We start from the raw sequence: 17,731 nt of genomic DNA, 5'->3' as shown, positions 1-17,731 counted from the left end.
GATGCTCCCTTTCGGTATGAGACCAGATCTGTGTGTGGGCATTTGTCAGGGCTCAGGTGGCTATGTGTTCTCTTGACTCCATAGGTCATCGACTCTTCAGACCTGCTCAGTAACAAAAAGGGTGTCCCAGCCCCCAGTTGGACTACAAATATAGAGGATGACTCTACAGAAGTTCCCTAAAGGAGTCATGAGGACCAGTGGAGGTGGGCTGGAGGACCACTGACCCGCCTCAACGGTAAGCCAGTATCGATGAAATTGGCATGGTTTGGGTATGGACCAAGATAGAACGTTTGTCATCTTGTGGGATGTGGGTGCCTGGTTTTCATGTTCCAGGATGGGCTCGCGTTCTTTCTTGATGAAAATGACGTTGCAGAGGTCAACCTTAAGTTTCCCTGGGTCACTGTGTCTTCATCTGTCATAGGTGTGTAAACAACTGACTCGTTCAGAGCCTTCCTGAGTGTAGCCTATTTGAAACAGCTCTGGATCCCCTTTTCCGTTCCTATGCGGGAGGAGCTCATGCTCCTCACCTGAAATCAGCAAAACTCTAGTGCCCCGTGTTGATAGGACACTCTGCTGTTGCATTTCCTTCCTTTTGTTATATAAGTATCCAACCTCACGGAATGTGCACCTGACCTAGGTCCGACCTCTGTGCTGTTTAGCAGGGAAGCAATTGTGGGGGTGGAGTTCTCTCTATATATATTATATAACATATATAATTATACTGTAAATATAATATGCAATTATATAATATATTATATAGATATATATAATATATGCTATAGATAAATACATAATATGTGAAACACATACAGATTGCTCTTCATTCAACCTTTGCTCTTATTCATAATCCTCCTCTTGTGACCTTAGATGGTCAGGTCAGACTAAACACATTCATCTCCTTCTTACCATATTGAACCTCTTTTGAGACTTAGCTCGGTGTTCTTAACGGCCCGTAACATGTTCCTTTCGGTACTCAATTTGGCAAAATGCTGAGGCTCTTTGAGCTTCAGTGTAAAGACATCATTTCTTATTTCTCTTGACAGATAATCTTAGTACGTGTAATGTGTAATTCAGTTGGGCATGGGGGGAAAAAGTGTCAATATTCTCAAAATAGAGGGGCGCCTGGGTGGCACAGCGGTTAAGCGTCTGCCTTCGGCTCAGGGCGTGATCCCGGCGTTGTGGGATCGAGCCCCACATCAGGCTCCTCCGCTATGAGCCTGCTTCTTCCTCTCCCACTCCCCCTGCTTGTGTTCCCTCTCTCGCTGGCTGTCTCTGTCTCTGTCGAATAAATAAATAAAATCTTTAAAAAAAAAAAAATTCTCAAAATAGAAATAGACTACTATCGACCCTAAATAAAGAAGAAAGGCATAAAGTACAGTTTTTTTTCCCTGATGCGGATGCTTATATTTTAATTGAAAAATTTAATCTGTTTTTAGATTACCCGAGGGAATTCCAAGAAGCTTAGCTACTTTAAATAACAATAATTTTATAAAATGCTCCGAAGTATTTATCAATACACAATAGTAGTAATCAATCTTTCTAAACTTTTGTTAAGTTACTTAGATTTTGGGTATTTAATTGATGGATAAGTGAAATGCTATTTCATGTGCTCTTCAATGAATGAACATAGGAGCGAGATGTAGCCCTAAGTTCATAATTACATCCACTTATTTTTTTCTAATTTACTTTCAGAGCTCAACATTTTGTATTATATAAGAAGTCTATTTTGATCCATTCTTCTTCTTCCTCTTTTTTTTTTTTTTTTGCTGCTGACAGGAAACTCGATTTCAACCTTTCAATTTAACTATTTTTTATAAATCTGGACTGGGGGGACTTACTATGTTTAATAACTATTTCTAGAAAGAACATGTACGACTCCCCTGGGTTCTTTTTCTGAACACTAAGTAAATATCAATAACAGCAAATCTCGTAATCATACGTAAATCCCATTACTGGAATTCAAATTACTTTGTGAATTTTGGAGAAAAGTGAAGGATCATATTTTCCAAAGTAATCCACTTTATTATATCTGTGGATTAATTTTTCAGTCAATGCACATTTATTAACTGCTGTTTTCCTCTTATAAAATATCTTAAATTGACTTAAGTAAAAATATAGAGAGAAAATTCTGAAAAGCAGTTAATCTCAGTATAACATATCATATGTACTTATTTATGCCCTTTTATTCCCCATATATTTTCCAAGAGGACTTTGCTACCTTTGGGCTTTTGCTAATAACTGTGGTCATTAATTTCATCTCAGGGTAGATATATTGTGGTAGGAGCCTACTTCTCCAGAATTTACCCTGTTCTGCATCACAGTTTAAGATCAAGTGTGGGCATATCTGATTCCACACCAGTGGTGTTGTATGCACATTTCTTAGAGTCCAGTTGTGTGTCTTCTTGAAATGTGTGTCGACCCTGTTACTAGAACCTTTTTTACTTGTATGACCTACATGATAACATGGACCTCGGTCCCTACCACGTAATTATTGACCTTCCTGAATTCAGTGAATTCATGTGGAATTCCTGAATTCATGTAGAATTCCTGGAAAGATCATTCTGACAAGGGATATAGTTGCTCTTGTATTGAACACATGTTAAGAGGCTCCCTGGTGATGAACAATCAAACTTGACTTTACACCTAATGAAAAACTACACAGCCCATGTTAAAGGAATGGATGAATGTGAGTCATGGAAGTACGTTTCAAACCATTATGGGTGGTAGCTCTTTAAATTTGGGGCTAAGTTGGCAAGACTGATGGCAATCAATACTGTATCTTTTTTCTTCAATATTTCACATAATCTCCCTGATAGTTTACCTGGAAATCTAATTATATTTTCTCGGATGTAAGAAAGGAAAAGCCACACTCACAATGAAATGATAGAAAGCATTTGTGATAGATGGTTGAGGACTGTGGGTTACATGGGGTGGGCGTGGGTAGGCAAAAGGGTAAAAACTATGGAAAGAGGCCATCTTCTGTAAAGTATGGCACAAGAGGGACACCGAGATTTCTGACAGCTTCCGTATTAATTCTGTTTATTGGTATTTTTATAAATGATCCACCCCGGCATGTCCAGCTCAAGGGGAACATCAGTAGCAGCCTATTAGTAAGGTGCAACTCTTTACAGGGAGGTTACGCATCATGCGTTTTGGCATATTATGTGACAGGCTTGGAGGGCCAGTCGGAGCAAAACGGAGCTGCTGAGATATTTGCATCTTTGTGAATCACTCCTTCACAGCTGAGGTTTTGCTGCAAATATTGATGCTTCAAATGTTTTCCCTTCTGCTGAAGGGCACGTTTCGCTGCAAATCATCAAGGTGGATTGATAGAATGGCAAATGTGCAAAGGGGGAGAAGTCTAGCTCCCCAGTGACGGTGGCTGTGGAAAGCGTGGTTCTGCCTGTGGCTCTTTGGGAAGAATACCACTGAGATTGAGCAATAAGAATGAGAGGAGAGAATAGTTGTGTATCTTCCTTCCCTGGTGCTCAAGAAGCGTACATCTGTAGTGTGTGAGGTAGGAATTCAACATGGCTGGGGCTGGAGCCGAGCAGAAACAGAGACCATAGCCCCTAAAGCAGCTAAAGAATATATTTAAATTTCTGGATGGATTAACATTTCTACTCACACACCAGTTCTCAGATATGCTTCGAGTTGCACTGAAGATCTGAGTGACATAAGACCCAGAACATGACATACTGGTTTAATATAGCAGCATGATGATATCTGAGTCATGAACACTATCGTCTTTCTGAGAAACAAAATAATGAGTCAAAACTCACATGATATTTAAGAGAATGACTCCTAGGCGGGCGGGTGTCAACTCTGTAGAAATAAGGACATAATTGATCATTGAGTGTGTTTATGGAATTAAGCAGTGTGGGTCAGAGAATGGAAAAATTTTCAAATAACTGGGTTTAAAAGATAGGGAATCATTTTGGGGGGTTGTACGCTAGATAAATGCTTTCAGGCAAGTTTATCTCAGGGTTGCAGTGACCCCCAACTGGTTGCTTAGGGAAAGTAACTAAGAATCCATGCAAATGAAGACCGTCTCCACAGCAGGAGAAATGAATCTGCCCACCAGGATAAAGACACAAGAGTTCAAAAGACAATTCTTTTACATCCTCACCTTGAACTTGGCATTTGATGGCTTAATTTGAGGCTTATTTCCAAAACCCTCCAAAGAGTTGCCAGACATGAGGTTTGTAAGATAAATCCCATATCGTGGAACCAAGCATAAAAGAATAAAACATATATACAGAAAGATTTGCTGTGTCTGACTGATCAGCACCCACTTCATGTGCTCAACACAGTGAGACATAGCTTCAAATGCAGAGTTACGATAGCATGCCAGACAGAAAAAAAAAACGTGGGACAAAAGCATCTAACAGTAGAACCTTTTATTTGTCAATGTGATAACGTTTTCTTGACTCAGTATGTTCCACCCATAAAATGAAAGAACGTGGAGCACCTGGGTGGCTTAGTCTGTTAAGCACCCAACTCTTTGTTTCGACTCAGGTCATGATCCTGGGGTCCTGGGATTGAGCCCTGCATCGGGCTCCATGTTCGGTGTGGAGTCTCCTTGAGATTCTCTCTTCCTCTCTCTCTCCCACTCATGCTGTCTGTCTCTAAAATAAATCTTTGAAAGAAAGGAAGGAAGAAAGAAAAAGAAAGAAAAAAAGAAAGAAAAGAAAGGGAGAGAGAGAAAGCAAGCAAGCAGATCACTTGTAAGATCCTTTCCAGCTCTGAAATTCTGTGGTCATGAAGGGCCATATGCGTGATACGATTATAGTAAGAGCTCAGAAGGGGAGGAAGTAAGGGGAGCTGGCCCAGTTACAGATGGTTTCCATAGTCGGAGGGTTTGGGGCTCACCCTCTATGCCACAGGGCACGCAGGTGGACAAAATGAAAATGGTGAGGGTGATTCTATAGGTGAGAATATTAGCAGAGGTTGAGGGAAGGACCGTTGATTGGTGAGACCATAGGACAGTCTCAGTTTAACACAGAGAGTTCATTGAGAGGCACAAGGTCTAGAAGCAAATGTGTGAGCAAGACTCAAGATGGCCTTGAGGGACCTGCCAACAGGTTGCTTTTAGGTACGTAGCAACAGCAAGAAAGTAATGCAACCTATGGAGTAATTGGAAAAGACCCCATACGTGGAGCATTGCAGAAAAGAGGGAAATGCGGAGATGTTACTTTATATGTGATTTTTTCAAACTGTCTCTTAGCTTTAAGGCAGCCACTAGTCCTAACTAGGAGAGAAGGTGGGATTCCTTATATAGACAGACAGCGTGAGGAATGTAGAGATGTATCTAGAAGGTAGAGGAGTACTTTTGGAAGAGGGGGAGTGTATAAGCATTTAGTAGAAGCACCATGTGTAATGCCTACATGTATTAGCAGCAGCGGTATGGTTCAGAAAGACATTACAGGAAAGGAACCAAGAAAACAAGGGGAAATATTTCTGCCCCAGAAACCACAAGAACGTGATAGGAAGACAGACGAGGTTTGGCCAAGTGGAGCGAACAGAAGAACAAAGACAAGACGTGCATTCCCGTGAGGGGCCCTCCTCGCCTGGAAATGCCGATATAATGAGAAAAAAAAAACACGCGCATGTGCTCAAAAGGGACAAGATGAACCTCATGGGGTCCAGCCAGCTCTGCCCTGGGGGGCTGTCCTGGAGGGGATTTGGGTGGAAAACGGGATTTCCCTATGCATGCATAATTAGCCATGTTTTAGCTTCTGCAGACCTACCTGCGGCACCTCCAGCTGCTAACTGTAAAGGATATTGAGATGCTCCGTCTACTGCATGGCCCATACAACTCTCAACGGACCTAAGAGACTGAGTTTAGATAGTACAGTGTCATCGGCTAATGGGATTCCCCAAGGCCCAGCTAGCTGCTTCCTGCTTGGTCTGCCCCCGGGGTTTCCATCTCGGCACTGATGACGTTTGGGGTCATCAAACTGTGCGGCTGTCCTGGGGAATGTTTAGCAGCGAGGGATGTTTCCCAGCACCCCTCGTCTCTACCCACCAGAAGCCGGGAGCGAGCGTCCCAGTTGGGACAGTGAAAACATCTCCAGACATTGTCAAAATCCCCTGAGCGACCCCATTGCTACTCCTTTCCCCGTTAGCAGCTAAATGCAGCGAGGCACCTCACTTTTGTGTTAACGAGTTAAAGACTGACGGCTCTGAGTTTTATATGCTAGGCTGCACATCCCCCATGCCTTTATGAACCCAGAGTTAAGTCGGAAAAAGTCTAGGCATTAATATGTCCCACTAGGTAGCCTCGGTTATGTGCAAAAAGCCCTACCCCCTCCTTCGATATTTTGGGAGCTCAAAGTGCCGGAGAGAAAGGCTCTATACAAGCTGCTACTCCTTTCCCTCATAAGGGGCATTTTGGAAGACAGTGTCACCTCTCTGAAATGATTGCTTTCATCATCTCGTGAGACTTTGGAAGACGCCTTTCCAAGGTGGGCTCCAGGACTCCGTGCTTTGGGGGGGGGGGGGATGCTTTAACCCAGAGCCTCCGAAGGCCCTTCTGGTCCCCAGGAACGCCAGCCCGAGCCAAGCAGAACTGCACGCCTGCGTCTCCTGTCCCTGGCACGGAGGCGCACACGCCCAGAGCGGGTCTCTGATGCGCGTCGAGGGCTGTGGGAAAGCCCGCTGAATGGGCTCATTGAAGGGCCCTGATTACAATGCGGGCACTCTGAAGCTGGCAGAGTCTTCAAAGGATTCCAGGGAGCATTCCTCTGCCAGGGACAGCGAGGAGGTAAGAGACCTAAAGCCCAAGGACCCTCCTGCTTAATAGCAAAGCCCTGGAAAGCAGCGCTCTCTCCTCCCCATAAAATGCCGCTATTCAGGATCTTTCACATGCCAGACAGCACAACAAATCACTTTGCCAAACGTGAGCTTTGAAGTCGCGGCCGCTCAGCTCTCCAGAATGCCCTTCTGTGTCTGCTTATCCGTCGAAGACGCTCTGCAATTAGAGTGTTTACCCAAGCGCGCCATAAACTGCATGGTCACAGCACAAGGGATGGGGCAAGCAACAATTAGGCACTGACTGTCTGCTCTGTGCCAAAGGCGATATGGAACTGCTCCTATGGGTCATTTGCATCACACAGTCAATGAATGGGGTTAAAAGGGTTTGGATTTACGTCTTTGAGGTGGAATTCCTTTCACTTTTAGAGATAATGAGCTCTGTGGTCATCAGTCCTCCCCTTGGAAAGAACACAGGGGATGACGCCAAAGCCCTTCATCCTCTGGGTGCCATGGAGATTGGTTCGATTTTCTGGAAAACAGTGAGACTGGCAACTCTCACATCTCTGGCCATGGCTCAGTGCTCCCATAGTCTATGGTGCCCCATCACCCCTGATTCCTTCTGAAGTTACTTTTATCCCATCAGGCATCTTGTCCTTCAGCCTGGGTGAATGCCTTCCAACCAGCATGTACCCATCAGCACTTTGAGTTCTCGGTAGAGAGAACCGCAGACCTCACATCCCCACCTGACAGTTGCTGTTCAGCCTACTGGAAAGCATCCCCAAGACCAACAGAGCACACCATTGTGATATCGGGACACCAACACTTTTCCAGGGGCAACAGGCAACCTCAGTTCTAAAGAAGGGTGACCACAGGAAGCCATTGGCCATTGGGGAAGCTGTTGGCCATTGGGGAAGCCATTGACCATTGGGGAAGCCATTGGTCCTTACGGCAAATGCGCTGTGGGGCTTGAGATTAGTGGGAGATCAGTGGCTCTACCCAAGGAGGCTGCAGACTTGGAACCCTACCTCTGTATGAAAACTCCAGTTGCTACTTCCTTCTCCCCAGAAGGTGCTTCCTCTTACTCCGTTGAGATTGGTATTTGTGGGAACCGCACACAATGCATTCTGCAGCCATTGGAGAAACGTGAGACAAGGTATGACTTTCAGAGTCCCCACCGAAGAGCCGTGGAGAGATGCAGTTTGACAGCACCGAGTTCCATTTTCATGCATTCTTCGCAAGCGCTCGTCTCCTAAACCTGCAGAAGAAGGAAGCTGTCCTCAATACAGAGCCTTCCCCTAGACTGTCACCTGCCCTTCAGGAACATAAAGCCAAGGGACAGAAGAACAAAGACGAAGGATTTGAATCCCGGGAAGGAGTGTGCTTTGGCAGCCTTTTACACCTGTGTAATTAGCATAGGACATGAAGTTAGTTATTTGGAAGTTTTGTTTTGTTTTTAAGAGCAAGACGGGTATAAAGTCAATAAACACCTGCTAGGTCAAGACTTGCTTCTCAATGAGACCAGATGACAGATCACTGTCTCTGCAAGACCATTTCTTAAATGTCAAGTGACCAGTTAATTTTCTTGAACTTCTTTTTTTTTTTTTTTTTTTTACAGTGAGATTGATGGAAGTGTTGTTGTTTTGCTTTCAGAAAAACCCGAACCTAGGTTATCATTTAAGGAAAACCCCTTTGGGGATGCCTGGGTGGCTCAGTCTGTTAGGTGTCTGCCTTCGGCTCAGGTCATGATCCCAGGGTCCTGGGATCGAGCCCCACATCAGGCTCCCTGCTCGATGGGAAGTCTTCTTCTCCCTCTACTTCTACCCCTCCCCCACTCATGCTTTCTCTCTTTCAAAGAAAGAAATAAAATCCTTAAAAAAACAAAACAAAAAAACCACCTTTGGCGTGTCCATACATGCCCGCCCATCACAAGAGCTATGCACAGAGTGCCCGGAGACCACACTACCCTGTGCTTTCTTAGCAGCCTGTGTGCTCGTGAAGTTTGGTCCTTGCCAGCCAGTTCTTTCCAGAAAGCCTAGAGTAATTAAGTGGAGAGAGCCTGTTTTGTTAACTGGTGCCAAGAAAAAAAGATCAGATAAGGAGAAGTCACTGTGAGGAGGAGGGGTGGGCTGTTGCTTCATTTTTAACAAACGCTGTGCCTTCCCTAATTTTGCTATCTTCCAACGCTGCATCATTTGTGAAACGTTCATCGAATCAAGGGGTGATTGAAACAGAGCAAAACGTGGTACCGAAAAGAATGTTCCTTTCTTTATTGGTGAGAGTAGCTCCAAGATCACAGAATGGTGGGGTCTCCAAAAGACAGAAAGAAACACAGCTGAGTTGATTTTACATCAGACCCAATTTCTGGGTATTTGGGGAGATGCCAATATATAGATTTTTTTTTGAGAGAGAGCGAGCACATGAGGGGGTGATGGTGCAGGTAAGCCGAGGGAGAGGGAGAGAGAGAATCTTAAGCAGGCTCTACGCTCAGCATGGAGCTCACTCTGGGCTCAATCTTACAACCCTGAGATCAGGACCTGAGTCAAAACCAAGAGTCAGACCCTTAACCGACTGAACCCCTCAGGCACCCCTAATTTTTTACAAAATATTTCTGGTCCGGCACCGTTTCTGTTTTCCACAGGCGTTTCTTTGGAAGCCAGAATGTAAGGGAAACGTGAAGGACTAACTGCTACACCCCAAATATGCCTGGTGGGAGAACTAGGAAAGGACATGTAGTCACCTTTGTGTTCGGTTACAAGCCGTTATCCTTCTCTGTTACAGCTTCCGTGTCCTGAAAAGTCTTGTGGGCCATTGCTAAAAATTAGAATTGTTAAAAATAAAAGAGGCAGAGAAAGAGAGGACATGAAGTTGCCCACGTGGCATGCTGTTTAGTGATCAGGCAGCTTGCTGGGAGGGCAACGAGAATCAGGACCCCACCTGTGGGTACCCATAAAATCTAACGTATGTTGCCATGTGTATAGTCTCACACCCTTATGTGGTCTCTCCGAAAAAAACCCAACACAAAACAGTGTTTGTCACTGAAAAGAAAGGAAAGGAACCACAAAATGGAAGAAAAAGTGGTAGAATGAAAAGGTCTCAAGAGATGAGAAGATTCAATTTGTGGACTGTGACTGGACCCCACAGACCAGGGGGAGGAGGAGGAAGGCATTACTTTCAGAACAAATGGGTATATTTGGACGAGCGCTCGAATGATGAGATCAAACTATTGTGATTTCTCATAAGTGGGAAGATGTGGAAGCCAAAGAACTTCGTCCTCCCAAGGAGAAGTACACCTCAAGCGTGCGAGATTTGCAGCAAAAATGTCCCAATGCTAAATAAATGACAGTCTTCACATTTCCACTGTATCCAAGGTGCATGGGTCTGAGTTCATGCCTGATGGACAGGTTACAAGGCTGAGAGGAGCCGAGTGGCGGATACTCCAAACAGAAGGACATGCAGGTTCAAGGGCAGGACCGAGAGAGAATGGCCCGTGTGTGGAGTTCTAAGTAGGCTGGTATTGCTCAGTTCCAGCCGGCACGTAGGATGGATGGCACTGGGTAGCAATCAGCCTGTAATTCTAACAAGACCATGAACCAAGAAAATCACCTTGCCCTTGTCTCATTTCCCCACCCTAAACTGGAAATCATGATGCCACCCAAGGTAGGAACCTCCCAGATCCTGCAGGAAGGGTAGCCACGCCGTGCGCTACAGGCTCTGTTGAAAAGCAGGCCAATGCGACCCAAGAAACAGTCATGGTGCACACCCTCCCCCTTGTGGTCTGTGCCCTTGATGGCTGTGGCTTGTGGTCTGTGCCCTTGGGGGCCCTGTCTCAGCAAGCATGCCACGCAGACTCACAAGGGATGCCGTTTCGGGAAATATTTATACCCAGAGTAAAATCCATGCACTGCACAGATTGCTTATCATTCCTGAATGGAACCTCTGGAAGCAGGAAAGACTCCGTACCCTGAAATTATTACCACGGTGTGGATCTAGTCCCTTACTCCACGAGCAGGTGCAATCAGCAAACGTGCGGTGAGTCACATGGCACCTTGGAAGGTGCTGCAGAAAGCAGAGAATCCAAAAAAACGGAGCCATGCGGGGTCTTCACACGTGCATGTGGGACTGAGCCGAGCCCACAGAAGGCGGCTCAGAAACAAGGGGTGTGAACACTGAAATCCTGCACTGGGTATTGCAGATAAAAAGCCCGGAGCCATTATTTATAAGCGCATTTATGAAGACTTTGATGGATGACAGACCTCTCCTGCTTTGAAGGCAGATGGCTTTCCCTGCAGGACAGGAGTCCCTCCTTTGTGGGAAGGGATGGACTTGAGTGCTCCTAAGACGGGGCATAAAATGGAGGGGAGGTAGCGCAGGCATGCGGCGGGGGGGGGGGGGGGGGGGGGGGACTTGGCCCAGTGACCGAGCGTCCTGAGAAGGCAGAGCTGTGTGAGTCACAATGCCCGGGAACCAGGAACACTGACATATCACTCCCAGGGGGACGGCCCGAGAACATCAGTCAGGCAGAGAGCCAATTCAACCTTCCTCTGCCCTTTGGTGTAGACAGACCCTCAACGGATTGCATGAGCCCCACCCACGTTGGGGAGGGCCGTGGGTTTTATTGGGTGCACTAAGTCAAATGCTCATCTCATCCGCAAATCCCCCCCCCACACACACACACACTCACACACCCACAAGTAACACCTGACCAGCTACCTGGGCATGATGACCCCGCAGGTGGACACACAAAATTAGCTGTCAGCCTGCTGGGCTGGATTCGGACTGTGCCATATGCACAAAGCTGGGGCCACACTTCCTAACACCCGCTTCTGCATTACACTCGCAGACCCCCTCCCCGTCTGATCACGTTCTCTTACTCCGGCTCCGAAGCATTCACATACACCACTGCACTGTTTTGTTGGTACAGTACTCGACTAAGTTCACACTGGGGGATGTTTTCATCCCCATGGTCACGGCTTTCGTGCTCCGTCCTCTAGAAAAGGGACAACTCCCAGGAGCACAGATAGGAAGGAGCAAAACCAGAGCGCCGTCTCCTCCTTCGGACCCCGTGTCTTCCCTATGATGCCACACGCCCATCGCAGAGCTCCCGGGAGCCTTTTTTAAGAATCACGGATGTCCATTTGTAACGCGGCACTAGGACATCGGCCTGCCCGGAATCAACAGTTGCTATGGTAACAATTAACAGTTCAGATCAAAATGCCATTAACGTGGAGGTAAAAGATCAGTTCTTTGAAAATGAATAAAAAAGAATTTCCTGGAGTAGGGACCGTCGTTAAGGCTGTGTTCCGGACAGACCTCACTGCGGACCGGCCGCAAGCATCCATGGTCTGGAAGCTGTCCTTGCAAATTTTGCCAAACCCGCGTGCTTTCTCTCGAGCTGCCTCGTTTGCTTAGATCCTTTCGTGGTTGTGTGTGTGTGTGTATACTCTTTCTGGGGGTTCAAGTGCAGAGTAATAGAAGAGTTTTATCAGCACGGGCGCCTGGGTGGCTCAGTTGGTTAAGCATTTGCCTTCGGTTCAGGTCATGATCCCAGGGTCCTGGCATCGAGCCCACGTTGGGCTCCCTGCTCAGAGGGGACCTGACTTCTCCCTCAACCTCCTCTCCCTGCTCATGCTCCCTCTCTGTCTCTTTCTCTCAAATAAATAAATAAAATCTTCAATAAAATGTTTAAAAAGGTTTATCAACAGATAGCTCTGAGTCTTTCAAACTCAGATCTCCCGAAAAGAAGGGACATTTCCGCACAGCCCCTGCGTAAGGCATCGGTACGTGCTCAAAAGTGCTCCTGAGTAATTGGAAACTGTCCCGCCTTACCCACCACCCTCTTTAGAAACTTATTAGGCTGATTCCTTAGTAATAACAGTGTAAATAGCATTAGGAGAAGGACTTAAATTGTTTCCTTCCAAACACTAACTCCCGTGTAACTAAACCACTTTACTCGTAATTATTTAACAGGGAAATTATCACTGGAGCAGAACAAAAGGGAAATTCTTTAAGTTACAAAATGTTTTTTTGTAGACTCGAGGGCGAAACAAAAAAGCACATTCGCGCACTTAGGCCTTTCTTTTGTAAATCATCCAGCAGCGTCGGCCCTACTCTATAGACGCTCAGACTCATTTTGAAATGATTTTTGACCCGGGTGTGAGATCCAGCCCACCCTCTGGGGTTCTCGATAGAATCCGTCGAGGCCCCGTTTTTGAATTAAATATGTATGGATCAAACCAAAATTGGAAGGCGTGGTTCTGCAAATATCTTCTTAAAGGTCCAGATAGTAACTATATCAGACTTTCAACTCTTACAAACCAAGAAACAACAGTGGACAGATTATGTAGGCACATATATTATACAGTTATTGAACATTGAACCATTTAGGCATCTGGAGCTCGATTTCGACTTAGGTCATGATCTCAGGGTTGTGAGTTCGAGTCCCAAGCTGGGCTCCATACTGAGAGCCCTCTCCCTCTCCCTCTGCCTCTCTGCTGCTCCTACTCTTCCTCTCTCTCTTGAAAATAAGTAAATAAATCTTAAAAAAAAAAAATTAACCATTTAGAAATGCAAAGACCATTCTTAACTCACCAACCATGAAAAAAAAACAAAGAAACATAGACAGCCGCTCAGATTTGGCCCTTGGGAGTCATAGTTGGACAAGCTCTGATCTAAAGTATTGAAAATGCTCTAAATTAGAAATACAGAGATGTTAGTAGAAATAAAAGTGTTCATACAGCCACAGAAGCTTACAGGTACAAGCTTATGGAATTATTTCACACATTTTAGCTTGTTTAATTTACAGAGTTCCGACTTCCCTACCGTCATTTTAAGCGGTATTCCCATTGGGAATTCTGTGGGAAGTCGTTTGATTTAATGCCATGCGGGCAGCCCCGTCTTTTGTCTGAAATCTTCATAAAAGGGACATGATTTGTGGCATCAGCCGGCATGTGAATGAGGGCCAAGCAGCTCTCTATGCTGTGTTATTGACATTGCCCTCAACAAGACAGGATTTAGAATAAAGCAGTAGGTAATGCCCAACACCACTGGATTCTCCGAAGGATTTTCAAGGATAAAATATGTGTGGTCAGGTTTCCAGTAAGGACTTTGGACTTTTACCTGCTTACATGTAGGGTTCTCTCTTGACTAGCCTGTTCCAACCATTGCTACGAGAAATAAAACTTCCATTATAGACATTTCTGTGTATTTTTTGGACGCCCCAATGAGAGTAAGCCCAACTCAGTTTTGCAGAAACCGTCCTGTGTGTGACACAGTGGACATTGCCAAGTTAAGTACTGAGTGTCCAAAAAGAAAGGAAACTGGAAAATGCGTGTCCCGTTCAATCTCGTAACGAACGTTATACGGAAAAATAATGGGTGTGATGTCCAACGTCATCTCAACACAGAGCCAGAAGTTAAGAAATCAGTAAAAATCATGGCAGAAGATGCTTGACTTGCTTCTTGACAGTGAAGCCAACTGTCACTCCGGGGTCAGGAGGTCCATCCAGCTTTCTGGCTCTGTCATTGACCACTCATCATCCTGTGGTTAGTCACCTGTTCCCCCTTCTCCCCACCCCACCTCCCGCCAGCCACGGGAATTTGACACAGAACTGAGGAATTCTAACAGTCCAGCCAGCTCTAGACATTTCTAGAATGCCTACCTTTTTGTCTAACCTGTACTTTTAGCTCAAATGCTCCTTGAGTCTTAGGACTTGGCCTTTGTTTCTTGGAATACCATCACGATGCCTATTCCCCTAAAAAGTATCTTGAAAAGAAATGATAATTAGAGGATGTAATAGAGAGAGGTGCTAACCAAAGCTACAATGGTAATTGTACTAGAGTGTATAAATGTATCAAGACAACATCACACGCCTTAAATGTTCACAATGCTCTCTGTCAAATATATTTAAATTTTAAAAACCTCAGAAAACATCTTGGCAATGGCTATGTTTTTTTTTTTTTTTTTTTTTTCTTGTGACCCATATAAACCCAGAACAGTATAAGCACAAGGATGATGGACTGGCCGGGAACCCGCTTCTCCCTCTCCCTCTCCCCCTCCACCCATCATGTCAGTCTCTCTCAAATACATAGATAAAATCTTCCTTACTATTAAAATAAAGGGAGTTTCTAAAATTTTTAAAATTTTAAAATTTAAAATTATTTGTGAGTACACAGAACATAAAATTTACCATCTCAGCCACTTTTAAGTGAACAGGTCGGGGCATTGAGTACATTCCCATGATTGGGAAATCATCCCCACCCACCCGTCCCCAGAACACTGTATGTTCCTACACTTAACCTCTCTACCCATTAAACACTACCCTCCCGTACGCCCCTCCTCCCAGCCCCTGGCAACCACTATGAATGTGTCTCTACGAATTTGATGATGTTAAGTACTTCCCATAAGTGGAATCATACAAATGTGTCCTTTTGTGACTGTCTTATTACGCTCCAGCATAATGTCCTCAAGGTTAGCAAAGGGAGTTTTTAAAAGCTCGTTTCACAAGGCACAAAATTGTAGAATACCATAACCCCAATTTAGGATCCTTTGGAACAAGCTCGGGTAGAATTAATGCGTCAGGAATCCAGTGATTGGTTCCTCCGTGTGCGAATGTGAGCAACATGATTAAAATGCATGTTTCCGTCCTCCCGACGGTGTCCACGTCCTGTAAAGACGTGGGGGCAGGTTCATACTCTAGTCTGGGGATTTCATTAGAAACTTTGGACTGAGAGGGAATATCTTCCAATTAAAAAACCAGGACATGGGGCAAGAGCGAATAAAAATGATTTAGAAGTACACGGGAAACCTACCCTGATCGATGTGCAAAGTGCTGATGATGACGTTGGAGTGTATAGGCAGCGGTGCCCAATCATAGCGAAATGTGCTCAATGCCGAGAAACAACATAGCGTCCTCTTCATATTGTGGTTTTCTTAAGTGGTCGTCTTGTTTTGTGGTTATGTCCTAAGAGAAGCCTCATTAGGCACTGCGTTTAAGAAAGATGAAACGGCTCCTGTTTCACAGCGTCAGGAAGGAATATTCTTCCCCACGCGTTTTTACGTCTTCTTGATTCATGGCTTCTTACCTGATTATTGATTTTCAAGAACAGTAGCGTATCTCACACTTGGGGTATCAGGAAGAATAATGTGTTTGTTTGGCCTTTATACAGGAGGGCAGACCTGTGCATAAGCGTAAAGGGCACTAATGTGTAATACACCATGACACTGAATTTTGCTTTGAGTGTCTTCACCAATTCCGTAGCCTCCGACGAGACGTGCATCTTTCATGCACAATGTGAAATGAAGCACCTGGGTGGATCGTGAGTCTTCAGAGGACATGGTCGCTGAAATAAATTAAAAATAAATTAAAAATAAATAAATAAAAATAAATCAAGACAACAAAAGCCAGAAAGTGAGCAATCCATAAAATAACCAGATACTACGTCTGCCCCTCCTCACTCCTGGGGGGCTCGGTACCACCCTTGGTCCTCCGAGCACAGTTTGAAAACTACTGGTAGTCTGTAAAGGGCCACCCCACTCAGATGTAAAACACACACACAAAATAATACACTATTATATTACAACCACGTAAACGAATTTGAATGCAGATGATTGATATTTTTTTTTTAAAGATTTTATTTATTAGAAAGCAAGCGAGCATAAGCAGGGAGGAGGAACAGAGGGAGAGGGAGAAGCAGACTCCCTGCTGAGCCCAACATGGGGCTCGATCCCAAGACCCTGAGATTATGACCCAAGCCAAAGGCAGAAGCTTAACCAACTGAGCCACTCAAGTGCCCCCAGATGAGTACTATTTCTAAAAATAAAAGATACCATCAACCAAGAGGAAAGTCAAGAATGTGAAAGACTATTTGAAACACATTTTACCCCAACTCTTTGTAATTAATATCAAGAATATAATAATGCAGTGTATTATAATGCATTCAGATACATAAGAATATGTTTATTATATCATCAACAAAGAGAGAATCCAGAATGCATAAAGAGTATTTAAAACATATTTTACCCCAAATGTTTAGGATCAATATCAAGAATGTGAGGATGTGTTGTATTATAATCATACCTTTATATATATAAGAATGTAAATTAATATGTGTATATATAAGAATATATAAAAGTACACACCCTCATACACAGATTCTGATAAATCAGTAAGAAAAGTGTGGGAAAGGGCACCTGGCTGGCTCAGTCAGTACAGTGTGTGACTCTTCACGTCCGAGTTATGAGTTCAAGCCCCATGTTGGGGATTACTTAAAATCTTAAAAGAAAGAAAAGTGGGGGGAAACTCCATACAAAATAGGCAAGAAACCAAATAGCACTTAGAAGAAAAAACGTGAATGGCCAGTAACACATGAACAGCTGTCTCTTACTCACGAACAGAGAAATTCAAGTTAAAACATGAATAAAACTCAAGGAAAACATGAAGCAAAAAAAAAAAAAAAAGGATCCTCTTACTGTTAGAGGGAGCCTGGATTGACACGGCTCTTTGGGAAGATTTCTGGAAGCTTCCATAGAGCTGAAGATGCACTCAGCATTGCAGGCAGCTGTCTACTTCTGAGAAGCTTGTGTACATAGAATCATAGGCAAGAATGTTCCCAGTAACTGCTAGTAACAATGAAAAGTTAGAAATCAGCCACATTAGAATAATTCATTTTAAGTAAAATGAATGAACTCTGGTTTCAGGTATCAATCCAATCCATATCCAACTTGATTATAAATGAAAGATGACCTTCACCGTACTATTTACATATGTTTTAAAACAGATGGTAGGTAGGTCGATGATTAATAGATAGATAGATAGATAGATAGATAGATAGATAGATAGATATGATGGATGCATAGATAGGTAGATAAATAGGATGGATAGATAATAGATACATAGATCGATCTAGATCATGGATGGATGGATAGATAGGATGGATAGATGATAGATAGATAGATAGATAGATAGATAGATAGATAG

At 44.3% G+C, this 17,731-nt stretch overlaps 1 protein-coding gene across 1 annotated transcript in view; it reads left to right on the top strand.

Annotated features, from left to right (window-relative positions):
* LOC130541809 (pseudouridine-5'-phosphatase-like) overlaps positions 1-17,731 on the top strand; it is a 584,313-nt gene that overhangs the window by 533,639 nt on the left and 32,943 nt on the right. Inside the window, exon 9 of the transcript XR_008958517.1 lies at positions 85-235. The gene's annotated coding sequence lies outside the window, so the exon portion shown is untranslated. The remainder of the gene's footprint in view (positions 1-84; positions 236-17,731) is intronic.

Source organism: Ursus arctos, chromosome X, assembly GCF_023065955.2.
Source record: "Ursus arctos isolate Adak ecotype North America chromosome X, UrsArc2.0, whole genome shotgun sequence".
NCBI lineage: Eukaryota > Metazoa > Chordata > Mammalia > Carnivora > Ursidae > Ursus > Ursus arctos.
Note: the sequence above shows the minus strand (reverse complement) of the source record. Positions and strands in the feature narration are given on the sequence as shown.